Genomic DNA, 25,419 nt, shown 5'->3' with positions numbered 1-25,419 from the left:
TTCCTTATTTACTTTCTCCACACCAGTCATGACTTTATAGACCTCTATCATATCCCCCCTTATTAGTCTCTTTTTCAAGCTGAAAAGTCCCAGTCTTATTAATCTCTTCTCACATGGAAGCTTTTCCATACCCCTAATCATTTTTGTTGCCCTTTTCTGAACCTTTTCCAATTCCAATATGTCTTTTATGAGATGGGGCGACCACATCTGCACACAGTATTCAAGATGTGAGCATACCATGGATTTATATAGAGGCAATATGATATTTTGTCTTATTATCTATCCCTTTCTTAATGATTCCCAACATTCTGTTTGCTTTTTTGACTGCCATTGCACAGAGTGGATGTTTTCAGAGAACTATCCACGATGACGCCAAGATCTCTTTCTTGAGTGGCAACAGCTAATTTAGACCCCTTCATTTTATATGTATAGTTGGGATTATGTTTTCCAATGTGCATTACTTTGCATTTATCACCATTGAATTTCATCTGCCATTTTGTTGCCCAGTCACCCAGTTTTGAGAGATCCTTTTGTAGCTCTTCGCAGTCTGCCTGGGACTTAACTATCTTTAGTAGTTTTGTATCATTTGCAAATTGCCACCTCACTGTTCACCCCTTTTTCCAGATCATTTATGAATGTTGAATAGGACTGGTTGCAGTAAAGATCCCCGGGGGACACCACTATTTATCTGTCTCCATTCTGAAAACTGACCATTTATCTCGATCTTGTCCTGCTCACTTCTTTTATTAATTATTGTTTTACTGACTAGTAAGTTCTGATGCTGTGCTTGGCCCTGTACATAAAGGAAATCATTCATGATCCATGTCACAGAGAATTTACAATCTACCTTAGCTCTTTGGAAGGCAGCTAAGAATATCAGTTAAGAAAAACAAGATTAAAAAAAATTTTCATGTTGAACTTCTCCGAGTGGCTACTGTCTTCCTAAATTCAGATACTGATAAAATGGTCCAGGTCCCAGGTTCACAGATGTCAGTGAAAAGGCTCCCATTGACTTTAATGGGCTTTGGATCTAGCCCCTAGTCTTCAAGTTGGTTTAGTGGAGATATCTTTCAAACGGTCATTTTTGAAAGGCTTCATAATATTTTAGAGGCTCAATGCAAAAAACTAACTCAGGGTATGCAGAATGCTGCTCGTATAATATCTTCAATAAAAAAAATTAGATATAAAACTAGCATTGCCATGGGCTTAGCCACTACTGAAAAAAAATCACAATGATGCTAATTTAATGGAAGGGAGCACTACTATTGTTATATTAAGAAATACATCTTCAGGGCAAAAGAAATTTAGCTATGTTTGGTTTACTGCCATTAATGTTGCTAAATCCTCATATATGATATTGGCCAAATGTCTGACCTTGAGTTTCAAATTGGGAATAAATGTTTCACGTCCCGAATTAATTTTAAATAAAATATTTATAGGCAAATATGTACAGAGGAGGAGATTTTCAAAGGTACAAAGAGGAGTTTGGTGGCCCGTTTCTATTGACTTTTCAGTGAGAGTTGGACAACTAGCTGCCCTTTGTCCCTTTCAGTGTGTATCAGTTCCTAAGCCAAGTGTGATCATGGCTATTTTACTTCAACAAGATAGTAGCACCCAGTCACTGAAACTCTAGCACTGCCCGTTATCTTCGATTACCACACATTCCAATTTCCCATGCTGTCACTTTCAACAGTTTCATTTTTGGAGGAAAGCAGAAGGAAAAAAAAATATATCCCCTATGTACAGAAAATAATACATAATGGCTGATTCTCTATGACATTAATCTCCACTCTGGAGAAGAGGTCAAGAAAACTCACTCCTGGCTATAAGTTACTCACTCATAAGTTATCTTTCTTCCCCTCACTCCAGAAAACAGTGTGATGGGGCAGATCAGTCACGTATTATATGGGTGTATATACCCATATACCTGGCCCCCGATTCTCCTAAGCACTGTTAAGTACATGAACAATCACTGAAATCCACATGCTTAAAGTTAGGCACAAGCTAAAAATACAGTGCTGAACTGGGGGGCTATATTTGTATATAATACATACACGTACATAAACATCAGCAAATTGTCAGATCCTCCAGCTGCTGTAAATTACAGAATCTAGCCCATAATTTTTATAGATGTATTCTTAAAGGGCCAGTTCCTGCAGCTTTGCCCAAGTAAGACTACAGAATCAGGACCAAGCTATTTGCAAGGAGCCAAATTTGTACTTGGAGTAACTCCCTTACATAGAATCTGGGCCTGCTTTCAAAGGATGTAACTTGTAACGTAGACAGGAGGTCACATCAGCAAAAAGTTGTAAGTGGCAAGGGCATGTAACTTACTCCTGTTCGTTAGTCGATGAGCATGAACAATCAAAGGGGCAGAATTCAATTGGCTGTAGCAGGAAAAGCTACTAGCAAGAGATGTCACAGAAATCAGGAGGAAGAGATTTATTAGATCATTCAATCCAATCTCCCACGGCCAGTTGCTCCCCGCAGTAATGTTTTATAAGACACTGTCAGCCCATCCCTACTGGATCACACATACTTTCGTGAGTTGGTTTTCCTGCCCTTTCCCTCCCTTGGGACCAGCATCTGTGTTGACTCCAGGGGAATTACTCTGGATTTCTGCCAGCATCACTGAGCATAATTTAGGCCTTGGTTTGTAAATCACACTTGTTTTGACCACATCTGTCATGATCCTCCACTTGTTTCCCTCTGTGCAAAGTGGGAGTAAAAATGCAACTAAAATCAGAACAGTTGCAGATCACAGCCACTTTGCACTCAGATTGCTCAAGTGTCAATGACTGAACATAGGTGAACAGCAGAGGAGAATCAGGCCTCTACTTACTGCCAAGGCTGTGCAGGCTAAAGTACATTACCATTCACACCGGCTTTCTGATCATTTACACCCGTCATGGAATTACATCCCAACCTACATCACTACCCTGTACCTATAAGGTCAGATCTTCCACAGGTGCAAATCACTGATTTACCTTGCTGAAGATCCAGGCACTGATTTTTAAATGGCATAGTATTCAACTTTATTATCTAAAAGTAACCATAATGATGGTGAGAAGTTAGGTGCTCTGCATGTTAACATCGGGATGTTTAAAAGCTAGTTTCACAGCACCATCTATTGGAGAGAAACATAGTCACACAGCATTTTCAGCCAGCTCAGTCTGACTGTGTGCAAAGTATGGGTTTATCTGAAGACAGGTGCTTAGGGCATAATCTAAAGAAGTTATAAAAATAAGTAACAATATATAATTTTTAAAAGTCCATAACATTCACAATAAGAGTCCAATATTTAGGCAGTGTTGCTTACTGGCTAGAACACTGGACTGGAACTCAGGAAACCAGATTTCTATTCTCAGCTCTGCCAGTGGCCTGCTGGGTGACCTTGAGCAAGTCACTTCACTGAGCCTCAGTTCTTGCCACCCCATCTGTAATATGGGGATAACCACACTGGTCTTCCTTGTACACCACTGAGATCTACAGTGGAAGAGGGCTATATAAGAGCTAGGGATTACTATTAATCATTATAATGAAGATTCTATTCCCTAGGAGGCCAATTCCTTACTTAGGAACCAATCATGTTCCAGAGATCCATGTGCAGATGGTTCTCTTTGTGCTCCATCCGTGTGGAAAAGAGACTCAGCTACCTCCATAACAGTTTCCTCCCTCCTTCCAGACCTGCAGGGGACCTTGCCACAGGACTGGGCAGTAGGTGGGTCAAGGACATACATTCTCCTCCCACCCCACACAAAGATATTAGCCCCACAGGTAATAGGTCATATTACATTTCTGTGTATTCTTGCACCACATGGGGCATTTCTTTCCAGCACAGGCTCCAAATCAATTGGCCAGAGAGGATTCTGCCAATGCTATGCAGTTTTGACTGTCTGTCAGGGCCAAGCCAAGGGCAGCAGTCAGTTACCAAGTTGCAGTCAGGAGACACACAGCAGAGTCGAGCTGGGTCAGGATACCAAGAACTCAGGGTCAGGCACTAGGTTGCAGGCAGGAGGTGAGTAGCGGAGTTGGAGTCAAGCCAGGTCAGGATACCAGGAAGTCAAGGTCAGGCATGGATTACAGACAGAAGACAAGTAGCAGCATCAGGGATTAAATGGGGTCAGGATCCAGGGGGTCAGGTTCAGAGTAAGGCAAGGTCTGGAGCAGAAGCAAACAGGCATATTGCTCAGACAGCTCTCTGTAATGGCTTCCTGATTTATATACTGTCCTGGGCCAATCAGTGGGCTGCAGGGGGCTGCCACTCAGGCCCCATTGGGCGGTACTTCCTGCACTGTCTCACTTGACAGGGTCTGCTAGCAGAAAGCCAGTCTGAGATCTTGCCGGCAATGCAGAAGCATCAGTGGCCTAGAACCTCCAGGTTCTAGTCCTGGAGGTGTTTACACTGTCACTCTCTAGAAGCCAGCAGGGGTTTCCTGGTACATGGAATTAGCCCTTCTTATATAAGAGGTGTTAGTTCAACAATAAGAGCTTCAGCAATCAGGCAGGATTTTGCGCAGCTCATCTTCCAACTTTGCCTTGTATAACAAGGACTGTGACGGGTCTGAGACTCCCCACAGAGCCATAATATAACAGCAAGTAAACATATCACTACATGGAACGGCAGACACGCCTCACCTCAGAAAATCAGGACACTAAGGGCTTGTCTACACATGGAGAATTTCAGAATAATTATTCTTGAAAATCTCCATAGATAAACACTCTTATTCGAGAATAAGAGTGCCCTGTTCTAAAATGGATTAAGCTAAACAGGAACAAGGCATTTTTCATCTGTAATAAGAGTGTCCAAACATACTAGCATTATTCAGGAATAGCTACTGTGCTTTAAATTCACACCCTGCCTTAATCTGAATTAACTTTCAAGTGTAGACAAGCCATTATTTGTCTAAATATGGATTTAGGAGTAGAGCTGTGCAATGACTGATTTTTCAGTTTGCTGGCAATTCCAAAAAGTTTAAAAAAAAAAGTTTCTGGTTGATCCAAAAATGAAGTTTTTCAAAAAAATTTGCACATTGAAAAGAAAAAAATAAAGGGTTTAGGCCAAAAAAAAATTCTCCCAGCTCTACTAGGAGACGACCTTCGGGATTCCTGGTTTGAAAATGTTGGTCATTATATCACACATAGAATCATAGGACTGGAAGGGACCTTGAGAGGTCATCTAGTCCAGTCCCCTGCACTCATGGCAGGACTAAATATTATCTAGACCATCCCTGACAGGTGTTTGTCTAACCTGCTCTTAAAAATCTTCAATGATGGAGATTCCACAACCTTCCTAGGCAATTTATTCCAGGGCTTAACCACTCTGACAGTTAGAAAGGTTTTCCTAGTGTCCAACCTCAACCTCCCTTGCTGCAGTATAAGCTCATTGCTTCTTGCCCTATCCTCAGAGGTTAACAAAAACAATTTTTCTCCCTCCTTGTAACAACCTTTTATGTAGTTGAAAACTGTTATCATGTCTCCTCTCAGTCTTTACAGCCCAAGAATCCTTAGAAGGGCTGGTCCAGAATCCAAACAGCTCCTTTACATCAGAAGTAAATGAAAGAGGGGTACGTATTATTTAATATAAACCAAGGCACTGAGACTCTATACTGAGGTTCATATTTATTACTTTTATTGATCATGTCTGCACTAAGGAAGAAATTCATCTGGTACAGAAGGCTTGGTAAGCCCATTTGCACCACTTATTAACTGGCTTTTTATTTATTTTTATTATTTATAGGCTTCTCTGTGGCACTTATCTTTGTAACATCTAAGTGCTTCTCGGATCCTGATAGCTTTATCCTCACCTTTATCCCCTGCTAGGAAGGGGAGGCTTATCCTTGTTTTACAGAGGGGGAGACTAAGGCACAGAGAGATAAGCACACCTGGCTGAGGTCACACAGGAAGCTGTCTGCCAAGAATTGAACCCAGATATTCACCCAGCCAATGGCCAGAAGGGACCAATGTGATCAGCTATTCTGACCTCCCGTAGAACACAGGCCAGAGAACTTCCCCAAAATAATTCCTAGAGAAGATCTGCTAGACAAACAACCAATCTTGACCCTTGGTAAATTGCTTCAATGGTTAATCACCCTCACTGTTAAACATGTACACCTCCTTTCCAAACTGAATTCGTATAGCGTCAACTTCCAGTCATTTGTTATACTGAAGAACTTGTTATCAAATATTTGTTCCCCATGTAGGTACTTTTAGACTGATCAGATCACCCCCTAACCTTCTCTTTGTTAAGCTAAATAAAAGAAGCTCCTGGAGTCTGTCAATATAAGGCATATTTTCTAATCCTTCAATCATTCTCATGGCTCTTCAGTGAACCCTCACCAATATATCAAGACCTTCTTGAATTGTGGGAACCAGAACTGGATGTAGTATTCCAGCAGCCAATTCCAAATACAGAGGTAAAATAAGTTCTCTGCTTCTCCTAGAGATTCCTCAAGTTGCATTATCTCTTTGAGCCACAACGTCACATTGGGAGCTCACGTTCAACTGATTATCCACTATGACTGCAAAATATTTTTCGGAGTCATTGCTTCCCATGATAAAGTCCACCACCTGGTACGTATGGCCTACATTCTTTGTCGCTAGATGCATACATGTACACTTAGCAGTCTTAAAACACATACCATTGGCTTGTGCCTAGTTTACTAAGCGATTCAGATTGCTCTGAATCAGTGGCCTGTTCTCTTCGTTATTTACCACGGCCCCAGTTTTGGTGTCACCTGCTAAGTTTATCAGTGATGGTTTTAGGGTTTCTTCCAGGACCCTGACAAAAAGAAAGCAGTGTTATCTAATAGCTAGAACACTAGCCCAAGGCCCAGGAATCCATAGTTCTAGTCCCTGTGCAACTAGCTGACCTGCTATGTGAAGTTTGACAAGTCGCTTCACCTCTCCTTTTCCCCTTCATCTGTCATGTCTATTTGGATTATAAGTGAGTCAGGGCAGGGATGGTGTCTTATTATACGTTGCACAGCACCTAGCACAAAAAGGCCCTGACCTCGGCCTCTAGGCACTTGTGCAATACAAATAATAGGCGTTGTGTGGGATGTCTGTGCGTTGGTGCATTGCACTGTAAGTATTCTCACAGCACGGACTAAATTCTGAAAGCATGGTCCCAGTGTGCATTGAACCACACTGTTTGAGGGAAGAGGGGCCAGTCTTGTTGGAAGAGTTATACTTCCTGGAGCTGGTTCTCCGGGGCAGTCTCTCTTTGTTCTTTGCAATGATCTGGTCAAAAATCTGGAGGGGAAAGTTCAATCCTCCAACACCCATTTAATGAGATCCTTGAAAATTAATTCTTCTTTTCCATTTCTCTCCTTACCCTTAGCTTGCTGCAAAATATAACTCTTCCAACAAGACTGGCCCCTCTTCCCTCGTCCCCAAATAATAATAATACTCTGGGTGCCTATAATTAATTCTTTTGATCTGCTAAAAAAAATATACAATAAAGCAGTTGAAGGAATCTGTCTAAAGGAGACGGTGAAACAGGCATGTGGATTTACTTTTCATTGTTTTAATGGCTCCTGCTGTATTAAGGAGGAAGATTAAGAATGAAATGCCGCTAACCGCACCTAAAGGCTTTGGTTTCCACAATACCGTAAATGTGCATTATATGCAGCTTAATCTCTCTCTGCCCTTAAAAGCATAATTGATTTTTATTTTCATTTGAGGAAGCTGACATTTGTGTTGCTTCAGCGCCAGGTTGCTAAGCACTTTTAATAAGAATGCTTATGAGTTACTAGTAGATGAGCCCGCAATATGCCATTAAATGTAATAGGTAACATATTTAAGGCTGTAATGAGCTCAGAACTGATAAACTCTCCCAGTCCAAGGGATCAAAAGGGAGGACATATAAATAGTTTCTTTATTAGGGTTCTGTCCCTCTAGAAAAGCTGTTGGGTTAAAAAATAAAGAACAAATTTCTTGAGAAAGCTTTTGAAAACAAAGCTGATTTCTCAGTATGTTTGGATTGGTTTGACCTGACAAGTAGATGTGTTGTGGGCAGCATTTTAAGACATTGTACCTCCCCGGTCAAGAAAAAAAAACCGTCCTTTTGTAGTAAAAATCCTTTTCACTATTCTGAAACAGTCTCTACCAGAAGAGACAGCCTTACCTAGTGGATAGAGTAATGGACTAGGATTCAGAAACCAAGGGTTCTCTTCCTGGCTTGGCAACTGGCCCTCTACATGACCTTTGGCAAGTCACTTTACTTTGCTGTGCCTCAGTTTTCCCGTCTGTAAAAAGGGGATAATGATACTGACCTGCTTTGTAAAGCACTTTGGCCCAGATCCTCCAAGATGTTTAAGGGCCTAACTCCAATTGATTTCAATGGAAGTTAGATACCTAAATTCCTTTGAGGATCTGGGCCTTTGAGATATACTGATAAAAGCGCTTGATGAGCTAGGTATATTAGTGGAATTTAGGATCCAGTCCTGCTCCTGTTGAAATCAATTGCAAAACTCCCATTGACTTCAGTGGGAGCAGGATCAGATCCATTATTCTCTCAGAGCATATAAATATTACCAATTCAGCAACCATTGCTACTTGGCTGTAATGCTTTTTAGTACTTAATTCCTCTATATTTATGTGAGGGACACTACCCAGGTGACCAGTCCGAGTCGGCAGAGGGACTTCTTCCCCGAAATTCAAATGAACTAGTTCATCACAACCCCAAAGAGAGATGGAGAACAGAAAAAATTAAGCATCCAGACATGCAATACAGAGGAGAGACAGAGAGCAGCAAAGGATGGAGGGATTGGACTCAGGGGAGCAAGAGAGCAGTTCACTCTGAGTGTGACACTGTAGCCAAGCCAGGGGGTACATTTCCCATCTGACCCAAGTTGTTAGTGGCTACTTTATAGGAGACTTTTGAAGTTTTAATAATCAGCGGCAGCTTGTTAGACTTGTTAGGCTCGGTCTATATTAGAAAAGCTGCACCCATGTACCCAAATCAATTTAAAAATTGATCAGGTTTCATGGATGCAAACCCCTGAAGTTGATACATTTAGACTTGGGCTATACTTGTAAATTGCATGGGTCTATGCCAATAAGGGCTGTTTTACTAAAATAGTTATACCAGTAAAAGCCCTAGCGTGGATGCACTTAGACCAGTATAAAGATCATTTAGGGCTTGCCTACACTTGGAAGTTAATCCAGAATAAGGTAGGGTGTGAATTTAGCGCTATTTTAGAATAGCGCTCCATGTGTACACTCATTCTCGAATAAGAGTATTTTTTCTGGTTTAGTGTAATCCACTTTGAAAGCCTCGTCTCTGTTAGGCCTTGTCTACACTACAGAGTTTTGTCAACGCAAGTGTAAGCAGTGTCAGGATGAGCTCCACCCTGACATCTGGTGGTGAGGGGTGGCAAGTTGTGGAAAAGAACTTCAGGGGCCGATCTCATTTGCATAGGCACACCCACCACGCCTAGAATGAGACCATAGCTGCCCAAATGGTCACTTTGGCTGCTGTGGGGTCCCCAGTGTCTCTGTTATTGGGGCAGGAAGAATAAATTGTTATTACCCTGATTATGGGAACTGTGCTTGGAACTGTACGTGGCCTTTTGTTATGATGGAGGGATTCACCATCAACTAAGTAGCACTCGCTAGGCAAGGGTCATGGGTTCCAAAACTGTGTGAATGGAGAGAGGCTGGGGACAAGTAGTAGTACTTGGTGGCATGGGCCCCTTGGTGAGGGCCTTACATGCTGATTGCACTTCCTCCTCTCTCCACTGTGGAATATCAGAGCTAATTTTGATTTCATTAGAAGTCTAGTTATAGGCTGCTGAGCTCACTTTGGGCTGACAGTGCACCAGCACTGGGGCTCCCCTACTATAAGCTGAATTCACCTAAGAGCTGAAATCACTGAGTGTTGTGTTAAGTAGTGGGGGAGCCTGAAGATATATTGTGGAGCAGTTTGCGGGACAGCTGGTGAAGCAGTTCGACGCGGAGCAGTGTGTGGATGGCAGGAGCTGCTTGTGGGCCGTGGAGCTGAGTGAAGGAGTTCGTGGGGCAGCTGGCGGAGCGGAGCGCAGCTGAGCGAAGGAATTCGTGGGGCGGCTGGCGGAGCGGAGCGCCGCTATGGAGCTATGGGGCGGTCAGCTTCAGATCAGGTAAGGTGCCTCTTACCCCCGCCCCATTTCCACCCAGGTTGGGAGGTAAAGCTCCGCCGATAAACTTTCGAACTCTGGGGCTGCCCTGACCAGGGACAGAGACTTTTGGGGCATTGGACTTTTGGGACTTTGGGTGATTTGGGGTTGCTGGACTCAAGAACCAAAGGGAAAAGGGCATGCCCCAATTTGCCTGGGGTGGGGTTGTTTTTGCTCATGGGTTGTGTTATGAATCCTGTTGGTGGTGTTTCCCCAACATAATGCCACATTGTTTCTCTCTGTTATTAAAAGACTTTTGCTACACTCAGACTATGTGCTTGCGAGAGGGGAAGTATTGCCTCTTGGAGGCGCCCAGCGGGGGTGGTATATATTTGTCCCAGGTCACTGGGTGGGGGCTCGAGCTGGTTTGCATTGTGTTATTGGAATGGAACCCCTAGATATTGAACCCGGCCCTTGTTGCTGCCAACTCTGACGGGCAGAAGGGTTACACAAGTTAAGCCAACAGTAAACAAAAGGGGTTATTATACCACTTTTGTGTGTTCACACAATGCTCCTTCTGTCGGTAAAGCGCGTCCACCGTTGGTGCTCTAGCATCGACAGTGAAAGCAGTGCACTGTGGGTAGCTATCCCACTGTGCTACTCGCCACCTTCTGCAGCTAGGAGTTGTGGGGAGGTGGAGTGAATCGCAGTGCATCATGGGTGCAGGCTTAATGTCCCATGATGCAGTTCTTTCCGTCCCAGCATTCCATGGGCTTTCATCTGTATTTTGCAGCATTTTTCAAAGGCCCATGTTTCCTGTGGGCCGCCATCTCTATCTGAAAGGATGGATCCTGCCCTGCTCTGTACTGTGGTGTTCACTGATTTGAACACGTTGTGGATGGTCATGCGGTATACCACGAGCTCCCAATCTGAACAGGAATCAGAGTTGCCTGACCTGCTGCGGAAAGAAACAACACCAGATTACTTCTCGTTCACGGGGCAGCTGAACAAAGCGGGCGTCGCTTGCGGGCTCAGGAAACAAGCACCGAGTGGTGGGATTGCATTGTTGTGCAGGTCTGGGATGATGAACCGTGGCTGCAGAAAGCCACCTTCCAGGAACTGCGTGCAGAGCTTGCCCCAGCACTGCAGTGCAAGGACACCAAAATGGAGACGCAGGTGGCAATCGTTCTGTGGAAACTGGTGACTCCAGACAGCTACCGGTCAGTTGCAAATCAGTTTGGAGTCAGGAAGTCCACTGCTGGGGCTGCAGTAATGCAAGTCCGCAGAGCCATTAATCGCATCCTGCTATGAAGTACTGTAACTCTTGGCAACATATGTGAAATAGTGGATAGCTTTCTCTGAGGGTGGAGCGCAGAGGCGGATCGCCTGGCTCCTGAATTTGAGCAGCCAGATACCAGGGGTATCTATTAGAGGGGCAAAATAAGGGGCTATTTGAATCAGGGAGGCTTTGAGGCAACATTCTGACAATGAGCACCAGTAATGTGTCTTTCTATACAGCACTCTGCCATGCTTTGTTAATTTGCTGCCTTGCATGGAAATTGTAATGATTCCTGCCTGGGTTCTGTAGTCAGCAAATGAGCAAATTGCCACTATGTACTACTACCATCTGCAACCACCATGTGTAAGAGACAAATAAAGATTGGTTAGCTTTCAGAAATTTTTTTTTATTACATACCAATTAATATCACACACCAAAGGCTTGGTGGGAAGGGAGGTAAGAGTGCAGAGCAATGTAGGCTCTCATAGCTGTGTGTAAGTGAACGGGGAACCGAGCCCGTTCCGGGAAGTTGCAAGGAATGTGTGAGAGGAATTTGGGAGGGCATGGAAAACAGCTCTGTATCGGCTTCAGAGGCACGGAGCATGCATGTGTTCTGCCTGGAGCAAGATTGGGGACTTCAATATCTCTCTTTATTCCGCCATCACTTTTATCATCTGCTCCTGGCCCTTTACAGTATGCTCCTCACTTTCCCTTCTGTCCTGCCTTTCTACTTTAACTTCTTCCTTCAGGGTCTCTCTCCACTCCCTGTATTCTCTTTTTTCAGCCTCTGAGGACTGGAGCACATCTCTGAACATGTCCTCCTTGCTCCAGCTTGGTTGCTTGCTTATCTGGCAGAGGCACTCTGCCGGTGTGTAGGGGGGTTCCCCTAAAGGCCATGTCTGCAGAAGCACAAGAAACAATACACAGAAGCATGATTGTTAGTTCACACACAGCATTGAATCATTACAGTAAAATACACTTCTTTTAACAGACTAATTGCTTTCTCGCTATCGCTTGGCAAGCACACATCTTGGCAAACACCCTAAACATGGTGAGTTCAGCCTGGGATGGGCGGGGGGGGGCACACTCAAGATGGGCAAAGGGTCTAGGTGGTTTTTGAGGGCATTACTGCAGGTGACTAAGGATGATATTGTAAATTCTGCCACCATTTTCCACAGGCAGGGGTCACTGAAGCTGATATCTGACTCCTGAGGGTATGCAAGGGTGCATCTGCATGCCTGCGGCTTCAAACCTGGTCCCTATGCTGCGTGCCTGTGTACTGCTTTGGTCTCTGCACAAGTGATTGCCAAGTGGTGTGGGAAATTTCCTACAATGGGGGAAGGAACAACAGCTCTGCAAGGAACCTTTGGCAGAGGATTAGCGAGTACTTCCAGGGTACTTCCACTCCTTGAGGATTCCCATGAAATCTCAGTGTGCATTAACACTGTTCTGCTGCACTGCCTAGCTGCACAGGGGAATGTGGAGCACATGCAAACACAGCTAGTCTTGTACATTTCTATCTCATCACCCTCTCCTAGAACAGACAGAGCAAAGGACAGCTCTACCTCATATAACCGAGCAGCATCAACTCAAAAAGATCACTTACCACGGCTCTCCTCTCCTGCATCATGGACGCCAGAGATGGACTGCTGGGACTGGCTTGAACTCTCTGGAGTGGAAAAGAGGTCTTGACTCACCGTGCCACTGGACAACTCTGCCGTGTGCTCCACATCATCCTCCAACTTGACCTCCTTGTCTATGACTTCATCCTTGGGGTTGAGTCCACTGGCCACGGCCTCCAGCCCAGCTGAAGTATCCACGGGGTTCTTAGTGGTGGAGGTGGGGTCACCACCACCAAGGATAGCATCTAGCTTCTTATAGAAGTGGCAGGTCTTCACCAAGCACCAGAGTGATGCTTTGCCTCCCTTGCCTTCTAGTATACTTGCCTCAGCTCCTTTATCTTCGCATGGCACTGATGCATGTCCCATTCGTAGCCCTTATCCAACATGCCACAAGAAATCTGACCTAAGAATTCAGGCCTCTCATGAATGTTGGCTAGCACCATGTAGTGGAGCAGAGGTTAGATAAGAACGGCTATACTGGGTCAGACCAGTGATCCATCTAGCCCAGTATCCCGTCTTCTGACAGTAGTCAATACTGCACAGTACAATAAAATCGGCACGTATTGTACGACAAAGCTACTGTTTGCAAGTGCCCTTATTTCATTAAATCATTCCGCACCCCACCCCCGGGATTAATACAGTTGGACACAGACATTTTTAAAATGTACACTCCCAAGTGGCATTCGTACAATGCCTGAGGCACGTGGGCAAGACAGGGTTTCATCACACAGATCTCCAGCTTGCATATGTAACACCATGCCTTCGGGTGCATCGTGGGCAGTGGGGAATCACTAGGGATCTTTGAGTCTTAAAGCATAAGCCTCTACTGCAGAAGCTAAAAGCAGTGGCTGTAGGGGGCTCAACCACATATATATAATCACCCAGCCCCCATTTAAGGGGAACAGAGTGCCAAACAAACATTGGACATTGCACGTATGCCAAAGTATATATGACCATAACCTACACTCACACAGTAAGGCTCTGTTACCCTCTAGTCCAGGGGTGCCCAGCCTGAACCTGAGAAGGAGCCAGAATTTACCAACGTACATTGCCAAAGAGCCACAGTAATATGTCAGCAGCTCCCCATCAGTTTCCCTCCTACTCCCAGTGCCTCCCACTCACCGGCAGCCCTACCGATCAGCGCCTTCCCCTCCCTCCCCGCACCTCCCGATCAGCTGTTTCGTGGTGTGCAGGAGGCTCTGAGGGGGACGGGGAGGAGCAAGGGCATGGCAAACTCAGGGGAGCTGATGGGAAGGGGTGGAGTGGGGGCAGAGCCTGTGGCAGAGCCAGGGGTTGAGCAGTGAGCACCCCTCGGCACTTTGGAAAGTTGGCACCTTTAGCTCCAGCCCCAGAGTCGGGGCCTATACAAGGAGCCGCATATTAACTTCTGAAGAGCCGATTGTGACTCCGGAGCCACCCCTGGTCTAGTACCTGGAACACATAAAGGTTCATGAGTCTGCTACTGCTTTGAGCTAAGAGAGCCGGTTCTCATGGTGTTTGAGCTAGGGGTCCTGGGTTCAATATCCCACCAACAACCCATCAAGAGACATCGCGTTACAGGTGGATAAAGGGCAGTATCATCTTAACTTCCCTACGGACACTAACAGCTCGACCCTTGGCCACTTGATGTCAACAGTAAAATTGGTGTTGATGTCTAAGAGAGCGGGCTCAAGCCTTATTCCTGCATGGGAGAGGACGAAGGTGAGTCCCGGCAGCATTAAAGACATTGACGTAGCTTATAAAATGTGCATTATTAACCCCAGTGATAATGTTACGCATAAACAAATCCCATGTTCCCAGTTCTTGCCTTCCCACAGTTGTGACTGTCAGCTTCAGACAGTCTTATCTGAGATACTGAAAAATCACTGTTGTGTAAGAAGCAATCCATTCCTAAAAATATATCCCCATTAAATGCACCCTCAGAGTTACTGATTATCACTCAGTTCAATTTTCCAATTGATTTCCCTACAGAATTCAGATCAGCAAAACATCTTTTAAAAGCTTTTAGTTCTGAGGTTACAGGGATCTATTTGAGGCTGGGTTTTTGATAGGAAAATTCAATGGGAGTTGAGTGCCTAACACCCTTAGGCTTCTTTGACAACCCCAACACGAAGCTCTGAGTCTATAATTTCCCCCCATATTTTATTTAGACTTCTGGAGAATAAAGCCAGATAAATATATTACAGTAGCATCTCGAGGCCCCAAATGAGATCAGGATCCTAATGTATCAGGTTGTGCACAGACACATAGAAAGGGGCAATCATTGGCCTCTCACAGCTTACCTGCATTGTCTACTTAGACGATGTAGGAGGACAAAAGGAAGTATGATCATCCCCATTTTACATATGGGGAAGTGAGTCCCAGAGGAATTCAATTATTTGTCCGATTACACAGGAAATTTGTAACAGGACTGGAAATGGACCCCAGATCTTTTGCACTCCAGGCATATGCCTTCACCACAAGACCATCCTTCTTCTTTAAAAGTCTCTACCTTTAACATTACATTAATGTTCAATTTTGTTCAAATTTACTGACTCCCAATAAACATGTCAAGGACATGTTTGGGTAAGTCAGAGGCCACTCTGGGCTGAGGTTTCCAGTGCAGCAATAAGATTTGGTCAAGTCAGAGGCATCTGGCATATTTTAAATTCATACTGGCTCATAAATCATGCATACAACTTCAGCTACTACATCAGTCACAAAGTCACAGTCAAAAAATAAAAATTAAGGCAAAAAAAAAAATCTAGCAAACTCCACACGTAGCTGCAGGATGGGAAAGAGAGTCACCCAAAAAAGTGAAAATGCATTGCCCCAATTCTGACTGCCCTGAAATAGTGCCCAGAAGCTGTTCCAAGGATGCAATTCTTCCCCATGCAGAGGGCCTATGCACCACTTTAGTTCACGTAAATCTCCTTCTGTCACTTAAGTGATGCCTAGCCATAGTGTTGCTCCCCTACACAGGAGTAAATTTCACCCTAAAGGCCACTGTAGATCTTCCCAGCATGATACCTCCTCTCCTTTTTTACCTGCTCGGGTGAACAGTGGACTAGTTACCAACATTGACATTTCAAGTTTAAGTATTGCTATCGGAGATAACACCATTTGGAGTGACTAGGGCAGTTCATGTCTCAGAGCTACAGTTTCAGGCTCTCTGCACATTCAGGCTGACGTTGGTGTACCAGTTATGCTTGTGCCACATCCAACGATCTTGCCAATTCTTTCTGCATAAGATCTCTCAACTATGGCCTTTTCTATCCAGCCACACAGCTCAGACTCTCACTAACACTCTCATTATCTCACACCTCAATTATTACAACATCAGTGTCTCTGGCCATGAGAAATGCAATCTCGCCTTGATCACATCCTTTCAAAATGCTGCTGCCCGGGTCATTTTCACAGCCCATTGCTTTGACCCTCTCACCCCCGTCTTTGTATTCCTCCAATGCTCCCCCTTTTCTATTGCATCAATTGTAAGCAGCTTGTCTTCACCTTCAAGGCCTTTCACAGTCTATCGCCACCCTCTCTCTCAGCTCTCATTCGCTATCAATCTGTCAGCATTCCTCTCTGATTGGTCCATGATGCCAGCCACCATCACCCACTTATTAAGTCAAGCAAGTACCTTCGTACTCTTCCCCATGCTGCCCTGTACACCTGGGAGATTCTCCCTCTAAACATCTGCAAAAATAACTCATTAGGCTTTTTCAAAACCCTTCTCAAAGCTCTCCTTTTGCCGTGATGACTACGAAAACCTCAACAACAGGTAAGCTGCTGATGTCCTGAGACCGCTGCTTATCTGCTACCAATATTGTCTCTTTGTTTCCTGGTACTCCCCCATCTGTCTGGCATCCACCTGTGATGGTAAGCTGTAAACTTCTTGGGGCAGACCATCCTTTTATTGGCGTTGTTTTGTGTTTGTACAACGCCTAGCACACTGGGGTCCCGGTCCATGACTAGGGCTTCTAGGTGCTATGAGAATACAAATAATAATTGAGAGTGTTCTTCACCACCATAACTGTTAGCTAATAATTTTAAAAAGAAGGGAATACTGAGACTCTGTAGAGAGGTCTGTCCGTGCACACAACCCCCGTACCACACAGAGGCGGGCCACTGCGCTCTCCGTAGGGGATGTGGCCCGCTCTTTGGGAAAACACTGACCCAATGTGACAAAGAGGGAGTGGTGAGGCATGGTCTGAATATTTATTGTTGCTCTTTCCCTTGACTCAGCAATGGCCCAAAACAGATGATTCCTTCTGTTAGGAAAGTCAGATTGCATGAGGGAAGATGGTCTGAGTTAGAATACAGGGTGTGGACAGGCGGGACATTTTTTGTGAAAAAAAAACCACACCCTCACAACGCTTTTCGACCAGCTCTTGTTACAAGTATAAAGTATCCCTATTCCTATAAAATCTCCAATAACTGGCACGATGTAACACATCAGGACTGGTTTTAAAATCAAGACCTAGCTGCCCAGTGAAGGCACGGGGATTCCTCTCAGCGGAGGCAGCCTTCTCTTTGCTTAGCTTCAGTTTTCACTCCAAGGTTGTTGTACGGTTTCATATGGTAAAACACGAGCTGGTTTTACACTGCAAAGACTCAAGTGTCCTGACAGATCTTTCTTAGCTGATGTCTTAATGTGCGTCTGTTCCATATAATGTGCCTCTTAGGAACATTTGCCGATGCTGTCACAAATAAGTGCTCTGTGGAAAGTGCTGCACTTCAGATAGCATTTCAGTAAATAAATCAGACCTGATGCTATAATATTAATTGAATGTGTTACTATTAGATATTCTGCTTAGCCAGGACTCCCAGGAGACCGCTCACTACATTGGCATAAACAAAGAGAAAGCAAAGCAGGCTGAAAAGCAAGTGGGACTTTGGAAGTGAAGCAAACAAGACCACGCCAGGGCAAACATTCGTTGTTTGCAAGGCGAGATGTTCGAAGTGTCGAGGAGGGAAACGAATGTTATAATATCGTGTTCGACTGACAAGTGTAATGTCGCTATCACATTACGACAGTGCAGCTTTGCCCTTGGCAGGGAACTGAAAGGTTCTCATGGACGGGCAAACATACACTGATGTACATAAGGCTCCTGCAAAGTTTGTGACTGCCGGTTTGCTTCATTAGCAGCAGACCGCCTTCCTCTGAAGCATCAGTGACGGCTAAGGTTAAGATTTCGTAACGGTTATTTTTAGTAAAAGTCACGGACAGCTTGCGGGCAATAAACAAAAATTCACAGGAGCCGTATTCTGTCCTGACTTTTACTAAAAATAACAGGGGGAGAGAAGGTGGGGGTCAGGGGGAAGGAAGGACAGCTGGAGCCCCGTGGTGAGGATCCACAGCCCCGTGGCAGTGGGGCACAGCCTCAGCTCTGGCCCTGGCCCCGGCTGAAGCCGCAGGTCTGGGGTGCACAGCCGGGGCGGGCGAGTGGGCTGGGACAGGGTGGCCCAAAGCCAACTCTATGCCCACTGGGGATTTCCCAGGCAAGGCAGCTTTCTGTCTGCTTTGTGAAGCTGGAGTGACACAAAGGAGATGGGGAGGGTGAGTGGAGGGCGTTCTGGTGCAGTGACTTGTTTAAGCCACAGAGGAGGTCAGTGGCAGAGTAGGAGTAGGACTAGACGTGCTTCGTAGATTGAGATTAACAGAATTGAAGGTTAGAATGGACAATCAGATGATCTAGTCTGACATCCTGTATAACACAGGCCAGAGAATTCAAGCTAGTTTGTACCGGGTCCAAGGAAAACACGCTGTGGGGGAGCATAGTTGGCCAACCCTCAGCCACAGTTCAGCTGTCATCTCGTTGAGTCTCTTGCCCCTGTGTTGTGACCTGGCACACAGGGTCACAGCACCACTCAGGTTTGGCCTGGCCACCCCTCTGTCATGAGGGGGAAGTGGCTGGGCCAAATTTGAGTGAAAAGGCTGCAATTTCCATAGTGTACAGGGCCCAAAATTCTTTAATCTAGCACTAAACTAGGTAGCCCTGAGAGCCACAAAGGCTCTGCTCCTTGGTACAGATGACAGTTATTTATACTATTGTAGCACCTAGCAGCCCCAGTCATGGGACCCCATTGTGCTAGATGTGGTACAAACAAAACAAAACAGACAGTCCCTGACCCTCCCCTTGGCCTCCATCGGTCTGACAAGCCATGAGGACGTCTTTGAGTTTGTGATGAGCCATCAATGCCATACAGATGTAAATCCAAGTCATACCCCCGATGGGACAACTTGGAGGAAACACTGCAAGCTGAAACTAGTGACGTTCCCCAACCCCAGTGCAGGCTTTCCCCCTACATATGAAAATGCATGCAGCCCGCAGACATACCTCTTTTCAGTGGATACCTCTGGGAGTACAAAGTGTTGATGTGCTAGGCATGGGGTTCCCAAACTGTGAGCCACGATACAGTTCTTGGCGGTCCACCTGAGGGAGGGTTGCCCCCACAAACTGTATACATTGGTGGAGGGGCGACCGGTGATAGCCCCCACCCAGGGCTGGAGAAGCCTAGTGCCCCCAGCAGGAGGCAGAGGGCAAAGCGGAGCTGCCGGGCAGTGGGTGAGGAAAAGGGGCCAGCCCCGAGAGGCGGCAGCTTGAGGAGGCTGGAGGATTTGCGGCTGTTCCCACTCTGAGCCACCACACCCCGTGATCTGTGGCTGTCGGGCCCCCTGGAGTATCAGCCCCACAGCCCGCCCATGGACCAGGCCTAGGCGGTGCTGCTGTTTCCGCCTGGACAACACTGTGATTGGGACTGTCATGGGCAATGGTTGGGCCTGGCCTAAACGCCTGCCTCTGCCCGGCACTGGTTGCCCCGAACCCTTTCCTTGTTCCTGGGCAGGGGGTGCCTGTGGGTCATGCCAGGGTGCTGGCTGGGTGACAAGCGCAAGGCACTCAGCGGGCTGCTGAGGTGGCGGGTGTCGGTGGGGGCGAGGTGTTACACCTGCCTGGCCCCTTTGCCCTCTCGCTGGCCCTGGTCCCTGCACGCCCCGCAGTGCCCCTCTGATGGACGCGTGTTAATAGTGGGCTGCAGTGCCCACTGAAGCTGCATGGGTGGGCCTCAGGGAAAAATGTTTGGGAACCCCTGTACTAGACCACGCAGGTTTGCTAAGGGAGACGTACGGGCCTGCGCAGCTCTCAGAAATTTTAAAATTAAGCTTGGATGATTTTCTATCAGATTTGCTCTTGTTGAAACAGGAATTAATTCAAGGAAGTCCTGTGTTGTGCAGGAGGTTAGAGCAGATGAGAACAACAGTCCCCCCTCTGCCTTGGAATCTACAAATCTGTGCGTGCAGTTCTCATTGACTTCATATCGCCATTGCATGCATGCAAAGGGCAGAATTACCCCGTAAAGCTCAGATACTTTGGAATATGGGAGGGGGATCCAAATTATTCATTATATTAGCCTTGTTGGCCCAATCCTGGTCCCATGGAAGTTTTGCTAATAACTTTAACAGGAATAAGATCAGGTTCCTGATGGTTTATCCTTCTTCTCCTCACTAGAAAAAAACACCACAGCTGTGTAGAGGGCAGGAATTCCACTTTACCAACGACTTCCAGATTTCCAAACTTGGCTTCATTTCACAGAGGTTGGAAAAAATCAAAAATGGCAAAATTCTCTGCAAAGGAAAATTGAGGGGGAAAAATGAACCCGGGGTCCTTTGAAATGTTTCACTTTGACAACGATCAAAATAGTTTTGTCAGTTTCAGGGGGTTTTGTTTATATATCCCACAATACAAAATTGAAAATGAAAAATGAAAAAGCATTTCAAAATGAAATCTCAAAAGGTGTCATTCCTAAAATGTTGAAATGGGACATTTCAACGTGGTTGGAACGCCCCCTCCCCGCTTCTCCCCACGCAGTGTCCTTCTAAAACATAATTCTAGCAAAATCAATCCCATTTCACGAAGCATTTCGATTTGGACAGACATGCATATTCTGCCAGAATATGGTTCCGTCAAACTTCTCTGACCAGCTCTAAACAATACAATATGGAAGACGGTGAAAAAGCCAGACAATGCAGACATGGCAGAAAGAAAAGTAACCAGCCACATGCAGAGAATGATTTTCAAAGGAGCTAATGGGAGTTTACATCCAATGGGCACCCCGTTGCTTCCTTTCAGAACAGCCAGGGCTGGGATTTAGAAAGGTGATCTCGGTGACTATACTTAATCTCATATAGCACTTTTCATCAGTAGATCTCTTTATGAGAGAGGCTAGTCACATCAGCCCCATTTTACAGCTGGGGAAAGAGAGGTGAATGGACTTGCCTAAGGTCACCTCAGTAGGCCAGTGGCAAAGCCAAGAATAGAGCCCAGGTCTCCTGAAACCCCAGTCCAATACTCTAGCCATTAGACCACACTGCCTCCACCATAGCACCCCTGCTTTTTATTTGTAGTCACTGGGTAATTTTAATGATAACCTGCTTAATGAAGCTTTATAATTGGTGGGTGGAGGCTAGTTGAGTCAAAGAAACTCTGTAGTTCGTATTTTTAAGACAATAATATCTATATATTATGTATGAAGCTTTAGAACAACTGGTCAAAACTGAGCTGATTTAAAACACCTGAAAATAATAAAACAAAGCTTCTTTACATATTTATCCTTTAGAGAATGACAATAAATAACCGACCCCAAATACAAGAGGTAGGAGGATATTTCTTTTCTATGCTATAGTCGACTACAGCCTTTGCAACAACTGTGATGGTTTTTAAAAAATACAGAGTGTAAATACGGCTACAAATGTGACTATGAAACATGGTCACTTCCTAATCAATAGGGCCCCAGTCCACTGAAACATGTAAGCATGTGCCTAAGTACCATTGTAATCAATGGGTGAAATAGGAGTTTTGCCATTGACTTCAATAGGCACCCACTGGCACTACTAACATGAATAAAGTTAAAGTGCTCTGCTGGAGTGGGCCTGGTGTACTCAGTACGTTCCAGGACTGAGCCCGAAGTGAGTGGAAAACCGGAATTATTATATTTTGAATAAATATTCAATATCTGGAGTTTTTCCCCTCTAATTTTGTCCTGGAGGATGAACTTATGTGAATAACCTGAAAATCTACATGAGATTCAGCACTGGCATTATCCATCCAACTGCATAAAAAGTTAAAAAACAAAACAAAGCTTGAAACCTTCCCATACTGATTCTAAACAAAACCCATTTGGCTGGAATTCAGAATGGTTTTGCTCTCTTGCTACATGGGAACAACAGTCCCAAGCTTTCTTCGTTAGAGGAATAGAGAGACAGATCCTCAGGCATAGCTGTGACGGGATTTCTGGAGTGCAGTCTGGGACCATGGGACCGCTGTGCCCCCTGAACTCTCTCCAGCCTGGGCTGTCTCTCACAATGCCTTGCTAGGTTTCAGAGTAACAGCCGTGTTAGTCTGTATTCGCAAAAAGAAAAGGAGTACTTGTGGCACCTTAGAGACTAACCAATTTATTAGAGCATAAGCTTTCGTGAGCTACAGCTCACTTCATCAGATGCATCTGATGAAGTGAGCTGTAGCTCACGAAAGCTTATGCTCTAATAAATTGGTTAGTCTCTAAGGTGCCACAAGTACTCCTTTTCTTAATGCCTTGCTAGTGACCAGCAGCAAACCCCTCCAGGTGCTGTTATCACTCAGCACAACCACATGTGGAGCCCCACACCCAGCTAGATTGCATGAATGCTCCCAGAGCCACTCATGAATCAAACAGAGAAAGGCACCAGCCGAATCCCACCTGCAACCCCCAGCACTGTACCTCAGGAATATACCATCTTGCACTGCTCTAGATAAGCAGTGAAAATTTATTAATTGGTTCACCACTTCAACAATGGAAAAGTGGTTATACACTAGCCTTTGCAAACCTGACCACACTTGCCACAAACTTCAGGCAAACTCACTGGTAAAGATAAACAGTAAAAGAAGTTTATTGACTACAGAAGATAGATTTTAAGTGATAGACAAAAAGTCAGAGTTAGTTACCAAAAGAAAAGAAAATATAACCACGCAGTCTAAACTCTCAACCCTATTAGACTGGGCAACATCTAGATTAAGCAGTTTTCCTTACCCCACTGGATATTGCAGTCCATAGTATACAGATTTCACCCTTGAAATCTGGACCAGTCCCCGCAGTTGGAGTCTTCGGAGCGTCCTTGTTGCTTGCAGCGTGGGTGGGTGAAGGAGAAAGGCCAAGCACGTGGCACTGTGTCTGTTTTATACCCTCACTCCATGTGCTTGTAGAACAAAGTCCAGGCATGTCTGAGGGGCATCGTTGAGCACCTCATGCAGGTGAGTCATTGCATTGTAGCTCCCTTGCCGGACAATGGCTGTTGATGGGTTGTTTGACACCCCACCCGGGTGTTGGTTACTTTCCTTGCTGTTGCCTCTGGGGAACTAATATCTGGCTGAATCCCCAATTTACAGTATGTTTTAGTGACAACCGTGCAACACAATTCTCATAACTTCATATGCATTCATGATACACATATATGGTTAGAGAAATGACTTTCAGCAGATCATAACCTTCCCCCGGATACCTTACAAGGCCTGCTTTATATGTAAAGTCACGATTATATAAAAATGAGAAATATGGGGGTAACAGGACGCTCCCCCAAGGTATAGAATGTCACAGTAGTGACACTGAAGTCACCCCATTTAGGGCTTGTCTACATGGCACAGCAAAGCACACCAGAGGGGTGTGATTTGTAAAGCACACTAATGTGTTGTGCTCCGACTGCTCCGTGTGGACCCTGCTGGCACACTCTAAAAAGTATGGCGTTCATGTTAACGGAGGCCAGATTCACACTACCGACCTATGCTGGTCTAACTACGTCGCTCAGGGGTGTGAAAAATCCACACCCCTGAGCGACGCAGTTATATTGACCTTAACCGCCCCCCGTGTAGACAGAGCTCTAGCGATGGGAGAGGTGGATTAACTACGCCAATAGGAGAGAGCCTGTCAGCATAGGAGCATCCTCACTTATGCGCTACAGCGACACAGCTGCACCAGTGCAGTGTTTTAAGTATAGACCTGCCAGAGTCCTGTCTGAAACTAGCTGAGTTCCCTACTCATGAGGGTTATTTTTTTTAACTGTTGCGGCATAAAGGTCACGAAAGCGACATGATCTCTGGGAGTACGCACAGTGGAATAATATTAGGGAATAAATGTGATGAAAGCGTCAAGGGACTCGAGAGAAAAAGTGGTCTCTCAGCTAAGTGTGATCATGCATTGTGCTAGGATAATGTATTAGTAACTGAGGGCTAATGTCCACTTTAAGCAATATCAGGAGCTGTAGCAAATGAAAGATAATAAGAGGAAAATGAGTCATGAATCAATTTTATTGTGTGCTGTAAGAGAGCCATCACTGAAAGAGTCTGTATTTAGGCTGAGCACTAAAAGTGATGGATGGGGGAAGAGAGGGAGTATGGGAATGGGCCCAGCCAGGGGACAGATTTTCTGGTGTAAATAAATTAATGTGTTATTTTTTTTAAAAAAAACCTCTGCAAATAACTCATACCAAAGAAATTCCTTCCCAAGAAAGGGGAGTTTTCAGAAAACTCACTTTAGACAAAACAGCCAAAGGCTGGGATCGTTATTTAATGAGACAGCACACCAGGCCATATGAGAGATGGACCCAAGCCACAACATTCTTGGATGTGTTTGCACAGACTGCCACATACCATGTATTGACAAGTGGGTTACATTTGCAATTTCCTCCTTCAAAAAATGTCTGAAACCACACCCGCTCTGTGAAGCACCCCAGCTATCCCCGCACTGTTTGTCAGTTCTGTTTGGCACCATCCTGTATCTTTAGAAAGTGAGCTCTTCAGACAGAGACTTTCTTACGAGCTTGGGACATTTTACACGAAAAGGCTTGATCCAGAAGTGGATCAAAGTTCACAGCTTCAGCCTTTCTTAATGGCTGAATCAAAACACCAAATCCAGACACCCCAACTCAGGAGTGCTGGAACTAGGAGTGCTGAGGGTGCAGGAGCACCCCTGGTTTGAGGTAGTTTGCATTATATACAGGTGTTACAGTTTTGTTCAGTGGCTTTCAGTGCCTCCACTATACAAATTGTTCCAACATCACTGCTCCAAATTCAAGGGAAGTTTGCCTTTGGCCCACAGGTTGAACCTCCAGTTTCAGGAGGGATCAGATCCCAAGTTCATTTTATCCCATTTAGGGGGTTATAAAGTTCAAATCTGGGCTTCTCTCTACTGTCACCTATTGTACATCCCCACATACCCTTACTAAGGGGGTGGAGAGATGGTACATCAGGATCCACACACATCCCCACTCCTGCACGGAATGGAGGAAGGTCAGCTGCCTTCATGCCACCATACCTCCCTCCTTCCATAAAAGTGATTTCTGTGAAGCCAAGGTTCACAAGTGGGGACAATTTGGGCAGGAGTGTCAAGGTGATATGCATGTGTGACC

The 25,419-nt window shown here is 45.2% G+C and overlaps 1 long non-coding RNA gene across 1 annotated transcript; it reads left to right on the top strand.

Moving 5' to 3' along the window:
* The first annotated feature begins 9,341 nt into the window (after positions 1-9,341).
* LOC140906965 (uncharacterized) lies at positions 9,342-11,778 on the top strand. Its single transcript, XR_012157316.2, has 2 exons — positions 9,342-10,124; positions 10,894-11,778. It is a non-coding gene; the product is annotated as an uncharacterized LOC140906965 (long non-coding RNA).
* Positions 11,779-25,419: the final 13,641 nt, after the last annotated feature.

This window comes from Lepidochelys kempii, chromosome 1 (genome assembly GCF_965140285.1).
Source record: "Lepidochelys kempii isolate rLepKem1 chromosome 1, rLepKem1.hap1, whole genome shotgun sequence".
NCBI classification, from domain to species: domain Eukaryota; kingdom Metazoa; phylum Chordata; order Testudines; family Cheloniidae; genus Lepidochelys; species Lepidochelys kempii.
Note: the sequence above shows the minus strand (reverse complement) of the source record. Positions and strands in the feature narration are given on the sequence as shown.